The 20,977-nt window shown below is 39.9% G+C and overlaps 1 protein-coding gene across 2 annotated transcripts in view; it reads left to right on the top strand.

Annotated features, from left to right (window-relative positions):
• FMN1 (formin 1) overlaps nt 1-20,977 on the top strand; it is a 397,753-nt gene that overhangs the window by 12,061 nt on the left and 364,715 nt on the right. For both annotated transcript variants that reach the window (XM_064485767.1, XM_064485766.1), the window contains exons 3-4: nt 2,693-2,757; nt 5,122-5,153. The gene's annotated coding sequence lies outside the window, so the exon portion shown is untranslated. The remainder of the gene's footprint in view (nt 1-2,692; nt 2,758-5,121; nt 5,154-20,977) is intronic.

The following is a 20,977-nucleotide window of genomic DNA, read 5'->3' as shown; positions in this document are numbered from 1 at the left end:
GTCTCTGAAGTTCTGTGAACCATTATCACTCATCACCGAAAAGTCATTGAGGACCTATTTGGTGCTGGCATTGCTGAGCCCTGAAAATTCAGGGTTGAATAGCACATAGTTCCTGTCCTCAAGAAGTGAGAGCAATCACAGTGTATTAAGTTCCCAGTGTGTTGGTTCCATGAGAGTGCTTCTGTTAAATAATATTCTCAGAACCCATCATACCACGAGGGTATTCCATGGGCCCTCAGTGAACACCTGTTTAGTTAAATGGGACTTTATGTGCCAGAAACTGTGGTGAGCGTGTTAAAAAATATATCTGATTTTATCTTGACAGCAAACCTATTGGGTAGGCATTTACTGTCTCCATTTTATATATGAGGAAGCTGAGTCTCAGTAAGTAATATCCCCAAGTTATACAACAGGATTTGATTGTAAAACTCACTCCATTTTCGTGACACCTGGTCATTTCTGTTGGAGGTAATAGAGGAGAGAGGCACGTGAACTTCTGATTGTGAGACAGTGGGGTTAGTGACAGAACAGTGGCTATGCCGTCCAGAGGTTAAGAGGCTGCTTGGTGAATCTCCGCTCTCCCATCTGTTTGCTGTATGACATCGAGCAAGCTCCTTCCCTTCTCTCAACCTCCGTTTCCTATCTGTCAATGGCAATAAGAGTGGGAAGATTAAATGAAGTAATTCAGGTAAAAGGTTTAGCATAATACTCACCATAAGTGGTCAAGAAAGAGTAGCCTTTAATATTATCTTTACAACGTGTTCTGGAAGCTCAAAGGAAGGAATGATTTTTTTCCCCCTGGATTTTCAGGGGAGAATATATTTGTGCTGGAAGCAGGAATTTGGGGGTGAGAGGGAGATGAAAGAGAAACATGAAACATAGGCCTGGAGATCCTGTCGGGTATTTGCATTACCCTCTTCAGCTCCTGAAACTTCCTTCCTCCACCTGTATGTCTCGGGAGCATCCAAACAGGAGGTATCTGTGTTTAGAAAGGCTGACTTGCAAATAGCCCATTGTATCTTACTGGACCATCTTCCCATTGAGAAGGTGAATTAGTCAGTGTCTGTACAGCTCCAAGGAAATGTGAGGTGACAGGGCAGTTTTAGGGTTATTGGTCCAGGAGGCCAGGGGCCATCTCAGGCCAGCTTAAGCGCACCTGATGCTCCTCAGAAGGAACCTGAATCCTGTCTGATATTCCAGACAGTGTTTCTCAACTTTGTTTTCATTGTCGCTCTCCTTTAGACTAATTGCAGCTGCAATGAAATGTTAACAGCACATGCAAAGTACATATCTGGTTATGTATTATAGATTTATCCCTACTTCATACTTAAAAGAGCATAACAAATTTGACCCTCTTTCCAACAACCAGCTTGTATGAAACAGACTTCAGAGGGCCTCTCAGATAAGCTGCTGGTGTAGAGCTGACCTTGAACTTGAAGGCTCCAACTACCATGCTACAAGTAGACACTTTTTATTATGCTTTCAGTTGTGCTTCCACAATGATCCCTTCTAGGAAAATAACGTGGGCTGTGGCATTCACATCCTGGCTAGCCTCTCTGCTTCCTCTCCTGCCCTTTCATAGTTAGTTTTCCAGATATAGCCTGAGTGATCAACATCTGTCCTCTGCTTTAAACTCCTAAATACCTTCCCGTGGGACTCAGAATGAAACTGGGACTCTGTGTCATGGCCCTCAAAGTCTACCTGATCTGCTCCCACCTATCCCTCAGTCTCTTTCGGTGCCAGTCTGTGTGCAGGGGGCATTGCTCCACGGACAGACCAAAGCTGTCGGCAGAACTCACGCCCTTACCCTAACTCTAACCCACTCTTGCAGCGAGGAGCTCTTGGTGTGTGGAGGTGACTACAGAGGGTGTGGATGGGGACATGGGGAGCATGGACAGCAGTGGCTCTGATGTCAACAGGGCACAGAGAAGGGGATGTGTGTGCTCAAGGAGGTTAGTAAAGACTTCTCTGAAAAAGTGACCATGACAGAACCATGATATAAAAAATGATTTTGAATGAACTGTGTGGAAGAAAGATGGCAGTCATAGTCTGTGCAGAGGGAGGGGCATGTGCAGGGTCCCCACGATGGGAGAGAGTGACCTGCATGTGAACCACGGAAGGGGACTGTGGCCTCGGCATGGTTTGAAATGAGGCTGGAAAAATCGGTAGGGGCCCAGTCACACAAGACCTGTCAGGCCATGTTAGGGGCTGCAATCTGTCTTATGAGCTAGCTTGTCACTAAAGTGTTTTGATTGTATGTGACTCACTGCAGAGGGGACAAGGTCAGATTTTTGTTTTGGAAAGACTGCTCTGGTTGCAGTGCGAGTGTAGACAAGTTAGGAGGCGATGCAGTGGGAGGGTGGTCACCTGGGACTGGATTGCCCAGGTACCTGGCTGGTTTTCACACTGAAAGGCCTGCATCCAGAGAACTCCCCAGTCATGGGCAAGCCAGCCTGGTTGGTCAGACCCAGGGCTGGGCAGTCGTTCAGTTGAGAGATTACAGTTGTCTCAAGAAAGATGTAGGATCTTCTCTTCCCTAGACTCACATCAGAAGAAAAAGAGTCAGCACCATGAATGGCTATTTCTGAAAGCCCCTTAGGTTTGGCCTCCCCAAATATATAGGTAACACACACACACACCCCCTAAAGTGCAAGTTGCTTCGGGTAAGCCTTGATTTACTTTTCCTATGCAGGCCTGGTGGCATCACGCTGTTGACATCTCAAAGCCTGGAGCCTGCCCAAGCAAAGGTTGATCTCGGTAAGAAGGGGGACTGGGTCCCTGCCGCGCCTTGTACCTCTGCCCACTGTGAAGCTGCACCCTGGCCCTGGGCTTCTTGCCATCCCTCTGCCCCTGGCTTCCTGATTCCAGCCTTGCTTTCCCACCCATGCCATTTCCCCCCATCCCACTAAAGTTTGCTCTTTGACCACACTGTACTGCAGAGCACTTTAGTGGATCCCAGTTGCCCCCTAAATAAAGAAAATAGCTCCGTGCTTAGATTTCAAAGCTGCTTCCCCCACCTCCTTACCTAATTCTTCCTACTCTCTTCCAGTCCCCGGAGACCGAAGATGTTTGTTACTAAAGCACCGAAAATAATTGAGGGAGGAATAGTGCTACTTCTACTCCCTCTATAAATAGCTCACTGGGCCCACTATGTGCCAGGCACTGTTTTTAAGCACTTTACATACATAGATATTAATATTTGTATTAATAAGTGGATCAGTCATTGGACAGACTTTTATTGAGTACCTGTGATTTTCTAGTTAATTGCTCAAGCACAGGACAGCCGGGAACAAAGCTCCTCATTTCATGGTGGTTATGTTCTACAGTGTGTGGGGAAAGACTGAGTAACTGATGGATGTATGATGTGGCAGATTAGTTCCATGAGACACACATGTCAGAGTGAGGGCTGGAGAGTGACATTGGCCGTGGGCATTTTTTCGTGTCGAGTCACCTAGGAAGAATTTTCACGAGGCGTCATTTGAGCAGATACCTGAAGGTAGCAGAAATTGAGTCATAAAGATTCTGGAAAATCTGGGGCAAAGGGAACAACAACAGAATATCTATATTTGGTTTATGGTGGAGTCCTGAAACCACACCTTTCATTTCTATCTCAGGCACAAGTCAAGTTCATAAATCCATTTCCCCCTTGTTTAATGAATTGGAATATTAAAAAAAATCTCTTTTCTTCACTTATCCCATTTCCTACTGTCACTTTTATCTGATCTTTAATGGAAATTTTGGTTTTGATCTCATCTTTTACTCTCTAATCTGATTTTTTGTATTTATCATTTTTCTTTCTTTGATACACATTTTAATGATGGAAAGCCAATTTTGTTGCTGGTAATGATTTTTTTGTCTGCTCTAATTGTTGTGTTTGTTGGAAAGTAACACTCAAGCCATGACTGATGATTAATTCTGGCTACAAATAATAATATGCTTGAATTTTCAGGCAGAGACCTGGGTTGGATTCATGTCTTCAGATAGTGACACTTCAGTCCACTATTTACTGAATGTCTACCATCTTTAAGGCTTGTCCTGTAGGGAATACAAAGATGATGATGATGACAGTCCCTTCCCTTAGGGAGCTTTTGATCAAACAGGAAAAATAAGTCACAGAAGGTTAACTGGCAATAGGAGGCAGATGTGTTGGGATTCTCTTCCTGGATAATGTGGATCTGGAACACAAAATAATTATAGCAATTACATATAAAGTCCATACTATGTATCAGACATGATGTTCTAAATGCCACTAAGTCTATGAAGTGTCATTATTACCTGTATTTTAGGGATAGGAAATTGAAGCATGCAGAGATCACACAGCTAGCTAAGGCTACCATGCTAAGTGGAAGAGCTAGGATTTGAACTGAGGTAGTATAGATCCTAAAGCTATGCTAAGGGGAAGGAGGGAAGGACGCTTTGACCCTCAAAACTATGTGGCATGGAGCCCGAGGGCATCTGGAGTCTGAGTTCATTGGCGCCATTAGGATAGAGCTAAACATTCTGATAGAGAAGGCTAAACAGATTTGAGCCAAAGGGAGAAAAGACATTAGAAATGCTGGGTGGAGAGATCATTGTGTCCTGGGTGTCACTCAAGTTAATGATGAATTTTCTTTTATAATAGAGGTGAAAATAGCAAGACTTGATTGATTCATTTATTTTTCACCCATATTGATTTTACATTCAGTCTTCCTTGTTTCCTGCACTTCACTTGCTTTCCTTTTAGTTCTTGCATCACTGATGAAAGTTTGTCTTTTTCCCCCTACTTGTAAATTTCTTATGCCATTTCCTTTGCCTCCTTCCCTCTCCTTACTGTCCTGTGGTGTCTTTTGGCTCCTGAAGTGCGGGTGCTGATCACATGTGTGCCCTGAATTTACTCTACCTAGAAAAGTAATTTGGAGAGAGGGCTCCACCTCTCTGTAGGAGGGGATTCTGGAATTGCACTGCAAATTGGGAGAATAAAAAGCTCTTTTGCAGATGAAGACACCAAGGTGCACAGAGGTTAAGTGACTTGCAAAAGGTTATTCTGTTAGTAGCTGGATTTGATCCCAAGTCTTCTGATGCTGAATTCGTTGTTTTTCCTTCGGTCTGTGCTGCTGGGGGTGGAAACTATCTCACATGAAGATTGATCAGTCCTGGACCAGTTGTACCATGGGGTGAGTGCTCTATATTCTATGACTTAAAGAAGAGGAATTAGGGAATCAGTGGGTCTGTCCTCTGAACGAGACTCAGTATCCCTGGTCAGTCCTGTGAGGGATTTTCAGAGCCAGAGCTCTGGGGCCATCCATCCCAGCCCAGCCACTTACCAGCTGTGAGACCCCAGGCAAATTACTTACCCTCTCAATGCGCTAGTTTTTCTCATGGTAGAATCGGGATAAATAATAGTACCTACCTCATAGACTTCGGGGTGTGTGTGAAAATAAATGTGTTAAAACATGTAAAGCCCTAAGAAGAATGCCCAGCCCATGGCAAGTGCTCACTAAGCTAGGGTGATAGTAATCACTGTAGCTATTTAAAGAGCTAAAGCTTTCACTTGAGAACCAACACTTAGAAACAGTCTTCATACTCCTAAATTGTGTCTTAGCTGCAGGCAGAAGCCTCAGGATTTTGTCAGTGCTGGGAAGATCTCTGTCCAAATCAATACTCTTATTTAAGTGCAGCTGAATTCCCTCAGTTGACTCCACAGCCTGTCATTTCCTTCAACAGGGTAACCCTGAAAATGAAAAAAAAAATCTCTTGTGTTGGACAATTCATATAGTCAAAAGCTGAATGATTTCTCTCTGGTCCTGTGTTGCAAGTGATTTTTCTTAGGGACAGGAAAGAGAATGTATTACCAGCAAGGGGAAGGGAAGCACAAAGAGGCTGGCTAGAAGTGCCAAAGACGCATTCTCCATCTAGGTTGGTGCAGAGGAGGATGGCATATAGTTGGCCTCCAAGGAATGATTTTTTAAATGGAAAATGTACCATTTGCTTTGATGGCCCTCCAGCCAGGTAGTTCTCCCAAACATCCCTCAGCAAAGTCCACTTATCTCTCCCATCTGATCAGATAAATTGCTTATCTAAATAAGATGATGCATGTGAGATTCTTTCAAAAAGTTGTGGGATTTGAAGGCATTGTAGCCTCAGTTCAACTCTGACAGTAACAGATAAACATTCCAGTTGGGGCGGACCTCTCATTTGAGGAGGATGCTGTGTGGGTGAGAATTTCTTGATGCCTTTGACGTGCATGGGAGAGTATTGCTACACACTTAGTATGTATTGGGGTGGGGCATAGGTATTTTCAGGGTTTCTCTGCTTTGATGTGTACTGAATTTTGACCTCACTGGGGCCATACCTATCTTTTGGTTTCCAACAGTTTCCAGGCTGGCAGATAAACAGCAAGCACTGTGTGAAGGTTCTAACCTTAGTTTTCAAGGACTTTTCTTTTAAAGGAAAGAGGAAAGACGTGGAAAAATCAGGGCTACCTGCCTTCTTGTATTTCCTATAAAAAGAAGTAATGAAAGAAGAAAATATATTGTAAAATACTTAGAAGATTGAGGAGTTTTCTTCTAGAATGTCAGTTCCCTCCCTGGAAATGAATCTCCACAATTGAGACTCTAGTCCATTTTTTAAAAAATTTATTTTTTTTATTGAAGTGTAGTTGATTTACAATGTTAGTTTCAAGAATACAGGAAAATGATTCAGTTATACATAAACATACATATATTTTCAGATTCTTTTCCATTGTAGGTTATTACAAGAAATTGAATATAGTTCCCTGTGCTATACATTAGGACCTTGTTGTTTATCTATTTTATATATAGTAATTTGTGTCTGTTAATCCCAAACTCCTAATTTATCCCCCACTTCCCTTTTAGTAACCATAGATTTTTTTTTTTCTATTTGAGAGTCTAGTTCTTAAAAAATAGTTCCCTTCTCTGAAAGGAATCTAGTTTTGTTAATTATATCAAACACATGGTAGGAAAAATTCTCTCCATCTGAAAGTTCTGCTCAGTTTCGTGGGCTCCCCACTTAACCCCTTTGGGTCAGCACTCAGATTTTGAACAGAAATCATGACACAATTGAACCATTACTCTTTGCTTTTGGAAACACTATGGTATGGAATGTGAAAATATTTCTGATTTCCCAACTATTCTGTAAGTCCACATGTAGGTCAGTCAGTCATACACAGGGATGTTGTCATTGGTAACATTCGTATAGTATGGGGGTTGGGAACATGAAAAACTTCCTGATATTTGCTCATTTGATCCAAGAATCTAGACATACTAGATTGATCCTTCAAATATCAGTGGATCAAATTCGGGTTTTATGGAATTAAATGGCCTCATTAACTGAATCAAGAAAATCTGAATGATTATTAGGATCTACTGTTTTCATCTGAGATGAAAAGTTCATGATGTGGAATATTATGGAATATAGCTTAAGAGAGCAAAGACTCTTTGCCTTTCCGAGAAGAATATGTACCATAACATACACAAAAAATAATACCAGCTTAGGATGAAAATTCTGAAGTCCAACTCATCTAAGCATCTAGTCATCAGGGAGGTAATCAAGGACCTGGTAATGGATTGAAGAGTGTGAGAGGTGGGAGGTATAAGGAGGACTAATAAGTCCAAGGAATTGGCTGGACGATGATTTAATTTCCTTAGAATCTCTCTCAGATCATTATCAGTATGCACTTAAAAGTGTCCTGCTATAGCAAGCTTTCCAAAGAAATCCAATCCATTTGGATGAGTCTGATTTTCCCTTCTTTGGGATGGGAGCCATATTTATCATTGAGTTTCTTCTCTTTCTTACCCTTCTGTGTCACTCGCTTTTTCACACCATTACTAGCAATCACTTGATTGATTATGGGTTGAAGTGTAGCCACATTAATAGAAATACTTTAACATGGTGAGTCTTAGTTTTTTCCTTGTTTACATAGCACTTCATCCACCTCTTAAAACTTCCCCAGTTATTTTCTGGAGCCTCATACGTGCTCAGCAGTGAGACTAGTCATACTGTCGCCCAGACTTGTCCTCACCACACCTTGTCCTGGCCTCTGCTGCTGGTGCCGTCCATTAAGATAATACCTTGTGGAGCACAGCAGTCTTCAGTAATGGCCATTTTGATTGCTTGGGGCACTGAAGGAGATGGTGCCTGGGGAAGAATGGCCCCTTCTCGGACTCTGGCCACGCTTTCTCACCTGGGCCCGAAGCAGCACTGCTTGGCTTCATCATCTTACAAAGTCTTTTGTGAACACAAAGACTTTACCTGTCTTCTTTCCTCTGTGTGGTTTGGATGTTGTCCCTTTCTCTCCATAGTCCTCATCTTGCTCGCTCTCTGTTCTCCTGTCCCTTACCCACAGTTTCCCCTCTCTTTCCAGATTCCTATAATTAAATATGTCTCCTTCATTCCTCCTCTCCTTCCAATCCCCAAAACTTCTTCTGTATATGTGCTCATATAATAAATCACCAAGGACTACTTGTCCATCAGTTTCACGGAGAGGTGGATCCCAGGCCAGCTCAGGTAGCTACTCTGCTGCATGACAGCTTTAGGCTGATGTTCTGCAGCTGCTCCATCATCTCCCTGTGGGATGTATGGTGCTGCTTTTTGATTGGAAAACCTCCAGGAAGCTCATCCTCCTACTGACGGCCTTATTTCACTGACATGACTCTCCCCCCAACCCCATTCTCTTCTTCCTCGAAGTCACATTCTTTAGTTCTCCATCCTTTCTGTTTTCCTCCAGCTTTACTGAAGTGATTTGCTTTTTCTTTCCCTTTTCCTTATGTTTAAACTCTTTTCTAATGGACTAGAGTATTGAGAGCCAGTCTTAAAGCCCTTCCTACTGGAACATGCTTCACAGAAAGGAATGTGGACTTTGGGGTGAATTGAAGCCCAACTCTACCACCTCCTTCTGGGAACGTCACTTATTATGCTATATAAAATGAAGATGACAACCTTCTGAGGCAGAAGATAATTGCTAGCATTAAATGAGATAACAAAGGTAGAATTTTGAATTCAATATCAAACCGCATAACCAGTGTCAGTCTCCTCCTCTTCCCTCTTCTGTCGCATCACTTGGTGACAAGTTGCACTTTGTCATACAGCTGGCTGTGGTCCATCACTGCATGCTGACCCGATCACACTCCTGCACTGTGTGCTGTGTCTTCCTCATCTTGCTGTCCTTCTTCCAGGCAGCTCAGAATACCAGTGGCCTCTGCATCAGTTCACCATGGAACCTCGAGTTAGTGTGTGGGTTGATCATTTAGTCATAAATCCATGTGTTCTACCGTACTTTGTTAGTGGTGTCAAATTTTCATTAATACTGTAAAATCTGTGACACCTTAGATATATCGAGCATGTCTTCCATTTGAATCATTGTGTTTTACACACTGCATATCCATGCATGATGATGACAGCTAGTGATATTAACACACAGTTGTAGAAACAACCCCATTTCTAACTGCACTTGTGAATGTGTTCATTGTAGACACTCTACTGAAACACCTTAGAATTGTAGAAGAACTACCTATAGTTACGGTTATACGAGCGACATTTTGGGTCTGGGAAGGCTGTTGGGACTGAAGAAAAGGAGTGGGGAAATGTTGTACCCTGTCTCCCAACATCAAGATTTAAGAAAACCCTGTAGTTCATTTTCCCTTTATTAATAATTGAATTCCAAGAACCATTGGTGGAATTAAATTTGCATGCCCAGAAGTTATTTATATTATAGCAAGTTGGTATTTATGGAAATATTTACTGTTCCAAAACATGTTTTTTAGAAGAATGCCTTGAATGCTGTGAATCTTTTGGCTGAAATGGGCCCGCAGTGTAGCCAAACAGATGTTTCTCCTGATGATATCAGGCCCTTTAAGAAGGATTTTCTTGGTGAATTCTGATCTCTTTCTTGGTAAATTCTGATCCATACAGAATTCCCCCAACTGGAAAATTGATTTATCATGCAAGTATGTCCCACTTTAGAGAACATTATTACTTAATCTCATGACAAAAGAGTATTTAATAGTGTGCTCCCTAGTGGCCTCGTCTCATTCACCGATTTACTCTGCAACTTGTGAGACAGAAACTTGCACCAATTGCAACTTTTTATAAAGGGCTATAAAAAGCTACCAAACCTCCAGGCTTTCATGCCCTTCTAATTCTGCATTCTTAGTAACATGACAGATCTATTTGCTGTACTTATTATATATTTTCTTTTATTTCAAGCTGTTTTTGGAACTTGTCACAGACAATGTGAAATCTTCCTGACATTGAAACTGTGCTCAGAGGCCTTCAGTCCCCAGGGGCTCCCTTGTATGCTGGTCAAGGGCAGAGACTTGTCACTCTTTCTGTGAGGAATGAGAACAATCACCATTTGTTTCAAAACTCAATTTCAGTGTTTTATTGCATATTCTTCAGTCTACTAGAAGTCTTAACAATCTCAAATTCAAAAGTGTTCTTATTAAATTGTTTTGTGTTTTTTAAAGGATTTGTTTTGGATGTTATTAGAATCCCAGGAACAGAGGAGATTTCTAGAAGCAACATGAGACTACTGTAACAAGTTATTTAGGGCACCCATACCTCTACACCTCAAGCCCTTGGCTTTCCCATCAGTTTCATAAGTGTATACGTATCTTCATCTTTATTCTAAGTCTACCGTTTGGATAGGTACAGTTTTTGACTTCTAATACAGTGATATCCTTTTTATGTTTCTGCCTTTCAGTTGAGATCAGTTAACAGATTGTTGAGAATGAACTTGTGGAGTCATCTGGAAATGCTTCTAAAGTTGTATGCAAATAGTGTGGAAGAACTATTAGACACCTTTGTGACATATCCAGCCATAGGAATTGTGGACATGAGGTTTTTGCATAAAGTAGTGAAATTGTGAGTGGCAATCAAATGGGGAATTCTCAGAGCAGCTCAGTTTAGTAAAGGAAGATAAGTATTGAGCCCAAGATGGTACTGTTTCCTTAGCCAAACCTTTGGGTCCAACTGTAGCTGCTGTGACGTGGAAGTTCTCTGTCTTAGGACCTGTTGAAATTAGGGATGAGGCTTTAATTCTTTTAGATTCAGGTGACAAAAGATAGGGACTAATTAGATATTGTTTAGATATTCCCATTACAGCTTCCAGCCTTCTGCAGAAGATGGCATTGGTTTACATGTTTGAGCAGACATAGTTCCACGTGTCCATACCCACGGGTAAGCTCCTGGTCACAAGGCGGCCCGGGGGTGCTCTGACACTTTTTATTATACCTCCTGCAATAGAAACCTGTTGACATTCAGTCACTATTCTCTTAACTTCACTTGATGCAAATTTAATGACGATGTCCAATTTAAACCTTCCTTACCTTCTCTGGGGCATTGTGGGACAAGTCTTTTTCTTGGAGAGAAATGGTCTAATGTAGAAACATTAGACCATGAAGACCAGCATACTTTCAGACAAAGAAGAATTCCCAGCAGGAATTTTGTAAACATCACATGCTCTTTTTTTCTTTCTGCCAGATGGATAATTAACATTCCGGCTAAGGGGCATGTAGATCATGTTGTTACTTGTGTAATGGCCATAATCTCTTAACCATCTTTTTCCAAAGAGCAGAGAAATAATCCTTAAGTAGAGGTATTAGAGGTCTCCTGCAAGTGTCCCATAACAGATTCATTCTCTCTCCCTGAAGTTTTAGGAAATGCAGTATTTTGTAACCTTGACATGGCAGACTTTTAAGACATTCAGTCTCGGATTCAATTTCCAATTCTTGTGACTTTAAGCAAGTTACTTAAGCTTACATGGTTCTCCTGGGTAAAATGGGAGAATTACTAGTACTCATCTTGTAGATCTATGAGAATTAAATGTGTGAGGCATAGAAGCACTTAGCTATGGCCTAGTCCTGGTTAAGAACGCGTGAAATGTTGGCTAATCTCATCTTTCTTCTCCTCCTCCCCTCCCTTCTTCCTCCTTCTCAACCGACTATGAATCTACCTATTTTGTTACCACACCTATTTTTAATTTTTCTGGGTTTTTACTGCCTGTCCTCAAATCATCCTCTTCCTATCTCTTCATTAGTCTACTAAGGAAAATGAGCTTGCCAGACAGCAGTGGTGATTCCAGCTGTCTTTGCTGAAGCAGACGTGAACAGTGGGTTTGAATGCAGTGCCGGATTACCCTGTCCCTTTCTTGGGAGATCCTTCTGTTTAAACATTGCTATATAGAGAGTTACTGGCATTGTGCAAAATTCATCTCAAAATAACTAACTCATGTGGCAGATTTTATGCAATGACTCTAGATTAAGATGAATATGGGCCTTCTTTGATTCTCATGATTGTGAAGCTTTAATACCAAAATCTCTTCTGCAACAAGAACACAATACAAAAAGGAAGCAGATACAATTTATGAAACCATTGCCAAAAAATATGGTCCTTTGTAGAATTCTGAATATTTAATCAGTTGTTGAACTCTTCTAAACAGCATATGTAGAACTCTTCTAAAGATCATATTTAAATGAGAAACCTTTACCAAGGATTGGCTTTGAGCCCACTTGCCTCATTATATATAGGACTACATTGCATTTAAAATTCTATCCAACAAAAAATTTTTATGGCATTTTGTTTCTTTAGTCATCGTCATCTTCTTTGTTTTTAATGGCTTTCAGCTGTAGTGGGGTCATAGAAAGAGCACCAAACTGGGAGTCCAGGAAGCTACATTTGAGTACCCCTTCTATTGCTAACTGGTGTGTGACCAGGGTCAAATCACTGTAAACTTTCTGGTCTCCTGTAGTCTCTCTGTGCGTAAGTGATGATGACAACACTTGTCACACCTGCCTCACAGAGTGATTGTATGTCTCAAATGGAAGTTCAAACCACATAGCTTCCCTTATGGAAGTTTTATAAAAATCTCATATAGTGATGTATGGAAATATTTGGGGCATTTTATAAAATTAAAACACATAATGTGAGACAATTAATTTTTTTTTTCCAACAGAGGGATTATAGAGGAAATGGGAGAGATGGCAGAGTAGCTTTATCTCTGAGAGTCCCCAGGTCCTCCTCTCCTTGAGGGCTATCCTCTGTGGCAGATCTTTAAACAAGATAGTGCCCTTAAAGCACCCTGCTGGGGACCTGACTCCTCTGTAAAATATAAAAGCCTATTTAAATCCCTTATTCTGTCTAATTGGAAAGTCATTGTTCAAGAGCAGCTTCCTTTATTTGGAAAGGCAAATTGGACTTAACGTATGCCATGGTGGTTCCTGATTTAGAGTTCTCATAAAAGCAAACTCCACAAAATGGGTTCGCATATTTATAAAGACACTCCTAAATTTTGAAAAGGAAGCTATCTTTGTCTTAACCAAGAATGGACCAAGCCCACTTTTATGGGATGCTGTACAGTCAAACATTGACCTTGGAACTTTAAGCATTCAATGGTAGGAATCTCATCTGTACAGATTATTTTTTAAAATCACAAGGAAGGGGTTTATTCCCTCAGTATACTCATGCATCTCCTGTAGATGATGATATAAACCAGATGGTGACATGAGCCCAGAGACTCAATATCTTATATTCTCATGGAGATCATGTGGTTAGCTAATATTTGTTTATCTTTATGTAGCGAAGCAGTGAAGAGGTAAAGGAGAAGTGAAGAAAGGATTCTCTGAAGTTGCTGAGAGAATCTTCAGTGCTCACACCCTGTAACATATCTGGGTATCTGAGTGGGTTGGTTTAGGGGTCAAAAAACAAACAAATGCAAAAAGGAGCCCTTTTTCTTATCCTTTGATAACCAGCTGTGACTTTGGCTAGAAATTTATTAACCAAAATAATTCTACTGACCAAAATTTGGCCCCTATTTAATTATTTTAGAGATTTACCAGTATGTTGTAATAAGGCCCAATTTGGAGCGTTTATGATTTCATAGTCAAATCAGAGTTTTAAACATAGAAATTTTGCTTCTGCAGTATGGAATAGCTTAGTACTTTTCTTCTTGTGACATTGTAGGAATACAAAAAAATCATAAAATTTTAAGACTCTTTAGGAAGAATGCAAAAATCATTGAGGTAATATGTGATCTCTCTGAATTTCACCACTTTCTATCTTATGATTGTCTTCTTTACTTAACCCTAGTCTTTGACCATGCAACAATCCTCCTTCTGGTCAAGGCTGACCTTCCTCATTTGTCCTTGAGCCCATGTCTTCTTCCTCTGGGGACATCCTTCATCTGCTATCCCATATTTTATACTATCTTTCAGTTTTATCATCAATATCTCCCTCTTCACTACTTCTTTCTTCTCAACTTAAAAACGTGCTTAGGTTTCCTTCATCTTACAAAACGGAACAAAAGTAACAGCAAAGACAAAACCATGATACCTGCAGAGGTTTTTCCTCATTTCCTTCTCTTAATCATCAGCCTTTTTTCTTGATCTTTGCAATATATTTTGGTCTTCTATTACCTTGCTAAAATTACTATCTGAAACTCTGCTTGTTATCTCTCCTTCTAATTTGTTTCCTTTTCAGTCTCCTTGCAGAATTTGATGCTTTCCTGAGTTCCTCATTCTTGACTCTCTATCTAGTCTCTTTCTACTCCATTCTGTTCTGATGTTATTGCTAAGTTCGTCTTCCATAAGTTTAGTCCTAAACACATTACTCTCTTGATCAGGACCCATCAGTGGTTTCCTGTTTGTCTATGAAGTTAGCATTAATTTCTCACCAACCTGGATTCAGATCTTTTTACAACATGACACCATTTTATCTTATTTCTCCTGACACATATCTAAAAAACAAAGAGAGTAATTTTCCCCTAGTACACGTTAGCAAATTTCCCAGTTTTGTACAATGCTCCCTCTCTTGGAATTCCCTTTTCTTAATCTCTATACTTGTTGAAATCTTACCCTTCAGAGAGAGGCAATTTCAAATGCTTTTCCTGAAGTATTTTCTGATCCTGCAAATATGATGTGCTCTCTCCTTTCTTTGACCTTCTCTTGATTTTTTTGTTTCATGTCTATGGAATGGGTCTCTTTTTACTTTATATTATAGTAATTTAGTTATTACTCCTACACTCCTACTCCTACAGTGTTTAGATTCTTTGAAGAAAAATTCCTCCGGGGGAGCAGAGCTAGAAAGCTACTGCAGACCTACGTCTGTGTTTATATCTTCTATCTGAAGAACAGTAACACTGTACTCCACCCTAGGGTGGGTGGGAAGAAGACAGACAGGCACTAACATGTCCAGAATCACACATGAGAAGCAGCATTCAAAGCTCCCTAGGCCTGAACAAGCAATGGGAGGGAGCAGTAACTGGTACCCAGAAGAAGGAACTGCAGCTGGAGGAGGGCTCCCTAAGAGGACTGTGGTCTTCATTAGTGGAGGACATACCCATTGCAAAACCATAGTCTAGGAGGAAGAGAGCCAGAGAATAAATATCCTGACCCACTTTCCATTTTGCTAGTATTTTTCCAATGGCTAAACCCAGTAGAAGCCAGAATGCAAAGAAGCTTGTTGATGTTGATTCAGACCAAAAAAACAGCCTCCTGGTGCTTAAGAGTGGTGTGCAGAAGGGTACAGCATGGATCTGAGTGGACAAATGGATAATTTCCAGTTAAATAATGGAAGTTATAGATAACTTCTCTTAGCAATATTGGGCTCAGATGGAGTCATAGAGCATGACTGTGCCAATGGCTGAGTAAGAAGAGCTTTGCATTGGCCTTTTAGGTCCAGAATCAATCAGGAAATCTACAGTCAGCAGAGCGAATGACTTCAGCTAATTCTTGGATCTTATTTTAGGCATTGATGAAATATGTTATGAGCATTGACTAGCATCTGCTAAAGGCAGTAATTTCCTATTATGATGAGACACAACAGATCTCTCCATTTTGGATGGAGTCAAATCATGTATTTGCTTACTGGAAAAAGAGTCAGGGAAGAAATCCGCACAGCAGGGTTGTCTTGGAGAGAATGTCAGCCTGGAGTTTGCAGGAGGAAATGAAAGACATGAAGGCTTCCCAGGAAGCAAAGTGCTTGTACACTGAGCACAGCCAGAGAAGGTCGCTTGGTAGACCAAATTAAGATGTATAATTCAGTGTGCGGCACCTGCAGAGCTACTGTTCAAGTCAAAGCACAGTGAGGCAATGCTGCTTGAAATAGTCCTGTGAACTCAGCGTGAAATCGTATTTAACCCCACTCCATAGTGCTTTCTTTGTTATTTTGCTTTTTCTCTCCTAAGACTTAACAGTTCTTTTTCCTGTGGTTTCTCAGATGGAAAGTACGTGTGATGATTCAGCACTGCACCCTGGCTTGCGAATGGACTGCCACAGAGAAGGGTTTGCCCTTCTCTGAAGCCTTCCTTTGATGCAGCATACACTAGAGTGCTGAGGTTGAAGTTTGTTTACCCAGGGCAGACTCTTTTCTTCTTCAAAGACAAGGGGTTTTGTAGTTTCTTGATCATCTAATAGGTGTCACCAAATAGTATTTTGAGTTAGTGGATCAGAAACTTGGAGATTAAATTTTTCATTTCACAAAGGATGTGAAGTTTGAAGGAAGAATGTACATGAAGTGCATTTATCCGGATACAGACACTGGCAGGGATGCTAGACTGATGGCTGAACTCTGACCTTCAGTCTTTGGTTGACAGCAGATCTGGGAAGGACCATGGATAGTTATTACAGAGGCAGCACTATAAATTTTCACTGATGATAGTAGAGGATGTGCACAATGATTTTGATAAAAGTAATTTCAAACTGTGGAAGAGGATGGGGAAGTAAATTTGAAAAAATGTTTTTATTTCTTTGTAGTAATCTGTCTTAAATTTGAATGTCCAAAATTATAGCAAAGTTGATTCTAAAACTCATCCTAGGCCCAGAAAACATGAAATTATCTTTTCTTTTCCATAAGTTTCCTCTAAGATACACTGTGGTTGCCAAATTCAGGCAAGTTGGATTGACTTTGTGCCACTCATGTATCAAATCCTGTGTTCTTGTGCATTCAGAAGAGAAACTTGCTCTTTTCAACTGACCTACCTTATAATTAAACTATAATTCCCAATCCCTACCTTCCATTACAGATAAAGTCTTTTGCTTGAAATTTCTTGTTAAATGATAACAGCTTGAAGTAAGAGGTACTAGGAGTACCTTCTCTTATTTGTTTGTATGATCATTGAAAACTCAGAAATAACAAACACATGGCATGAACATTTGCACCTGGATTTCGACCCCCAGAATCTGGTAGAATAGCATTTTATCTTGGAAGCAGAGTAACCTCTGCAACTTTTTTTTTTTTTTTTTTTTGGTTTCAGAATTCTGAGAATGGGATGCTTTTTATTTACAATTCATAGGGACTAATTTTTGCCAATTATTCTGCCACAAACCACATAGCAATGTTGAGATCTACAACCCAAAAGTCACCTCTTTCCTCTTTTACACCCTGTGGTTTGATCCCAAGTTAAAATGGTCTTTATCATGGTATGACACCGTGGTTGTGACCTTCACTATTTTTACAGTATTTCTCTGCAGATGAAAATGTAGCTAAGAAAATTATGAAAGGAAAATGCATCAGGTCTTTAAGAAAGGGTGATGGATAAGCTGGGGCTAAGAATTTAAGGATATAACTGAATATGTGACTCCTGTTACTATTAGGGAAGGGGGGAAGACAGCCTCGCTGGTATTACGGAAGCCCTCTGGTTTAATCTAACATTAGCTTCTGAGACGTGGGTTCTGGTCTCAGTTTAGCTACACTGATTGAAAGATTTCAGATCTAGGGTTTACAGACTTATAATAAAAGCATAATAAGAAGTTAGACTATTGAACTTTAATTTCTTTAGATACAAAATCTGGGGGAATTATCTTACTACCTATTTCATTCTAAGCCTTTTTTGACGTCTCTTTGCCCTCCATTCATTCCTTAAATATCTGTATTCCCAGAACTACACTCTGTAACCTTTGCTTTTCTCAGTCTGCTTGTTCTCTCTGAGTAACTGCATCCAAGCCAGTGACTTTAACTCCATATTGTATGCATTCTGATAATCTTTGTCTTTTAATGTTGTGTTTAGACCATCTACATTTCATGTAATTATTGACATGTTTAGATTTAGGTTTACCAACTTTTTTGTTTGTTTTTATTTTCTGTTTGTTGCCCTTTTTTGTTCCTCTCTTTTATTTCCTTGTTCTTGTTTTATTTTTAGTTATTTGAACATTTTTAATTATTCCATTTTAATATACCAATTTTATTTTTGATTATATCTCTTTGTGAATATTTTTAGTGTTTTCTCTAGGGATTACAGTATACACACCTAACTCTTTACTGTGTACTTAGAATTAAATTAGTGTTTTACTTTACCACTATATGGGTCCCTGTTACCCACTCTCTTTTATGTTGTAGTTATCTTGTGTATTCTATGTACACACATTGCAACGCCACTAAACAACATTTAATTTTTTGCTTTCAACTATCAAACATCTTTTAAAGAACTCATGAGAAGAACAATATTATATTTACACAGATGTTTACCATTTCTGTTACTTCCTTCATTCTTGATTCTTTACGTTTCTTTCTGGTATCATTTTTCTTATGTCTAAAGAGCTTCTTTTAGAGCAGATCTGTTGGCAACTAATTCTCTTATTTTTCCCTCATTTGAGAACATCTTTATTTCACCTTCATTCTTGAGAATATTTTCACTGGATATAAAATCTGGGTTAATAGGTCTTTTTCTTTCCCCGGCACTTTGAAAATGTTCTACTTTGTTTTGGCCTCCATGGTTTCTGATGAGAAATCTTCATCACTTAAGTCATTTCTCTGTAAGTAACTCATCATTTTTCTCTGGCTACATTCAAGATTTTTTTTCTTTGTGTTTAGTTTCTAGCTGTTTGAGTATGTTGGCTTTGGGATAGACTGATTTGGGTATATTCTGCTTGGGGGCTCTGAGCTTCTTGAATCTGTAGGTTTATGTGTTTTACCAAATTTGGGAAGTTTTCAATCATTATCTTTTCAAATATATTTTCTGTACTGGGCTCTTTCTCTTCTCCTTCTAGGACTCTGGTGAGATAAATGTTAGTCTTTTTTTTTTTTATTCCATGGGTCCTCGAGGCTCTGATTACTTACCGTTTCAACTTTCTCTCTCTCTCTGTTGTTCAGATTGGGTAATTTCTATTGATCTATCTTCAGGTTTATAGACTCTTTCCTCTACATCTCCATTCTGCTATTGAGCTTATCCAATGGGCTTTTTAATTTCATTACTATATTTTTAAGTTCCAAAATTTCCATTTGACTCTCTCCTATACCTTTTGTTTCTTTGCTGAAAATTTCTCTATCCACTCATTTCAAGAGTGTTAACTCTTACTTGTTGGAGCTTTTCTATTAAAGCTGCTTAAGCCTTTGTCAGATAATTCAACATCTATGTCATCTCAGAGTTGGCATCTATTGATCAGTATTCTCATAGGAGTTGAGATTTTCCTGGTTCTTTGTATGCTGAGTAGTTTGGTGTTACATCCTGAACATTTTGAATGTTATAAACTCTGAGTCTTGTTTTCCCTCTTGTCAGGCAGCCAACCTGGTTTAGTTCAGGCCAGAAGTTCTAATGAGCCTTCTGTTGGTTATGGGGTTTTTTTTTTAGTATATATATATATATATATATTTTTTTTAATTGAAGTATAGTCAGTTTACAGTGTTGTGTCAATGTGGTTATAATTTCAGTTCCATTTTCAGAGCTTTTGCAAAATTCTTTGGCTCTATCTCATGCATATGCTACCCAGTGGCCACTCTGGGAGGTCTGCCTCTTAGTCCTAAGGTCTGTCTGTCAGTTTGTTTTTCAGAGCCTTTTGATTGCTTCTTAGGATCAGGTCCACACATACACGACTTGGAGGTAAACTCAAGAGTTCATGAAAACCAGTTGGGTCACTTTCTAAGCTCCTCTTTTTCCACAATCTCTCCCATATTTTTCGGGCTCTCTGGGACTCTTCTTTCAGTCCTTTAGGCAGAAGGCTGAGACTTTATTTACCCACCTCTGCTGCAAACTTCCTGCAACTGTGCTAACATCTAGGGCCAAGCAGAGGCAAAACAAAGAGAGAAAAAGTGAACGCGGCTTGCCCCACCATCTTGGGACTACAGCTCCTCTGATCAAAGCGGGACATTCTTCCCTCTTAGAGTTGGAGGTGCTGACAGCCTCCCACTGCTGCTGCTGTCATTGTTAGGAGATATTTTTCCTATTCCTGATTCTGAGCTAGAAGTTTTCCCCTAAGCCTTTCTCTGTTTGTTCTGATACTCATGTCCGTGTTTCAGGCCAGTTTGAGTCCAGGCTGTGAGGCTATTTGAGGGAAAAAATGGGCAGATTTAACTGCTTTACTGTTGGGTGACACTTCAAAGTCTGGTCTTCTTTACCAATTGGCTTGCTACTATTTTCTTTTCAGAGTACTCAGGAAATGGTTCCCATGCATTCTACCTAGGTTTTGAAGCTGTACTCAGCAGTAGAGACAAGATGAAGTGTGCTTAATTTATCTTACTTGAAACTGGAACTCCTTGTATATTACATGATTACTCCTAAATGTGTAACTCTAGTCTATGTCTCCTTCCGAAGCTCTACCCCATTGCATCTAGCAGTTTCCTGCACATGTGTACTTGAATATTACACTAATACCTCAAATGCAAAATTTCCAAAACTGAATTCGTCATTTTCTCCCAGAGCTTATTTCTCTTCTTGCATTTCCTATCTTTGTGAATGGCATCATAATCTACCCAATCACCTATATCTAAAATCATGGAAGTAAAGTTTTTTCTATTACACATATCCAGTTAATCACTGCATCTTATCAATTCTATCTTCTTAAATTGATTTTCTTTTCTCTATCCATATTACTACTGCCTAGGTTCTGGCTATTAACACTTCTTTCTGAAATACTGAAAGGGCCTTTTAGTGACCTATAACCGTAGTCTTATCCCCTATTGGTCTAGTCTCTGCTTTGTTTCTGGAGTGATTGTCCTAGAATACAAATCTAAATAAACAACATTCCTTGCTAGGATTCTTCAGTGATTCCCC

This window comes from Camelus dromedarius, chromosome 5 (genome assembly GCF_036321535.1).
Source record: "Camelus dromedarius isolate mCamDro1 chromosome 5, mCamDro1.pat, whole genome shotgun sequence".
In the NCBI taxonomy this organism is placed as follows: domain Eukaryota; kingdom Metazoa; phylum Chordata; class Mammalia; order Artiodactyla; family Camelidae; genus Camelus; species Camelus dromedarius.
This window is presented reverse-complemented; position numbering and strand designations above follow the sequence as displayed.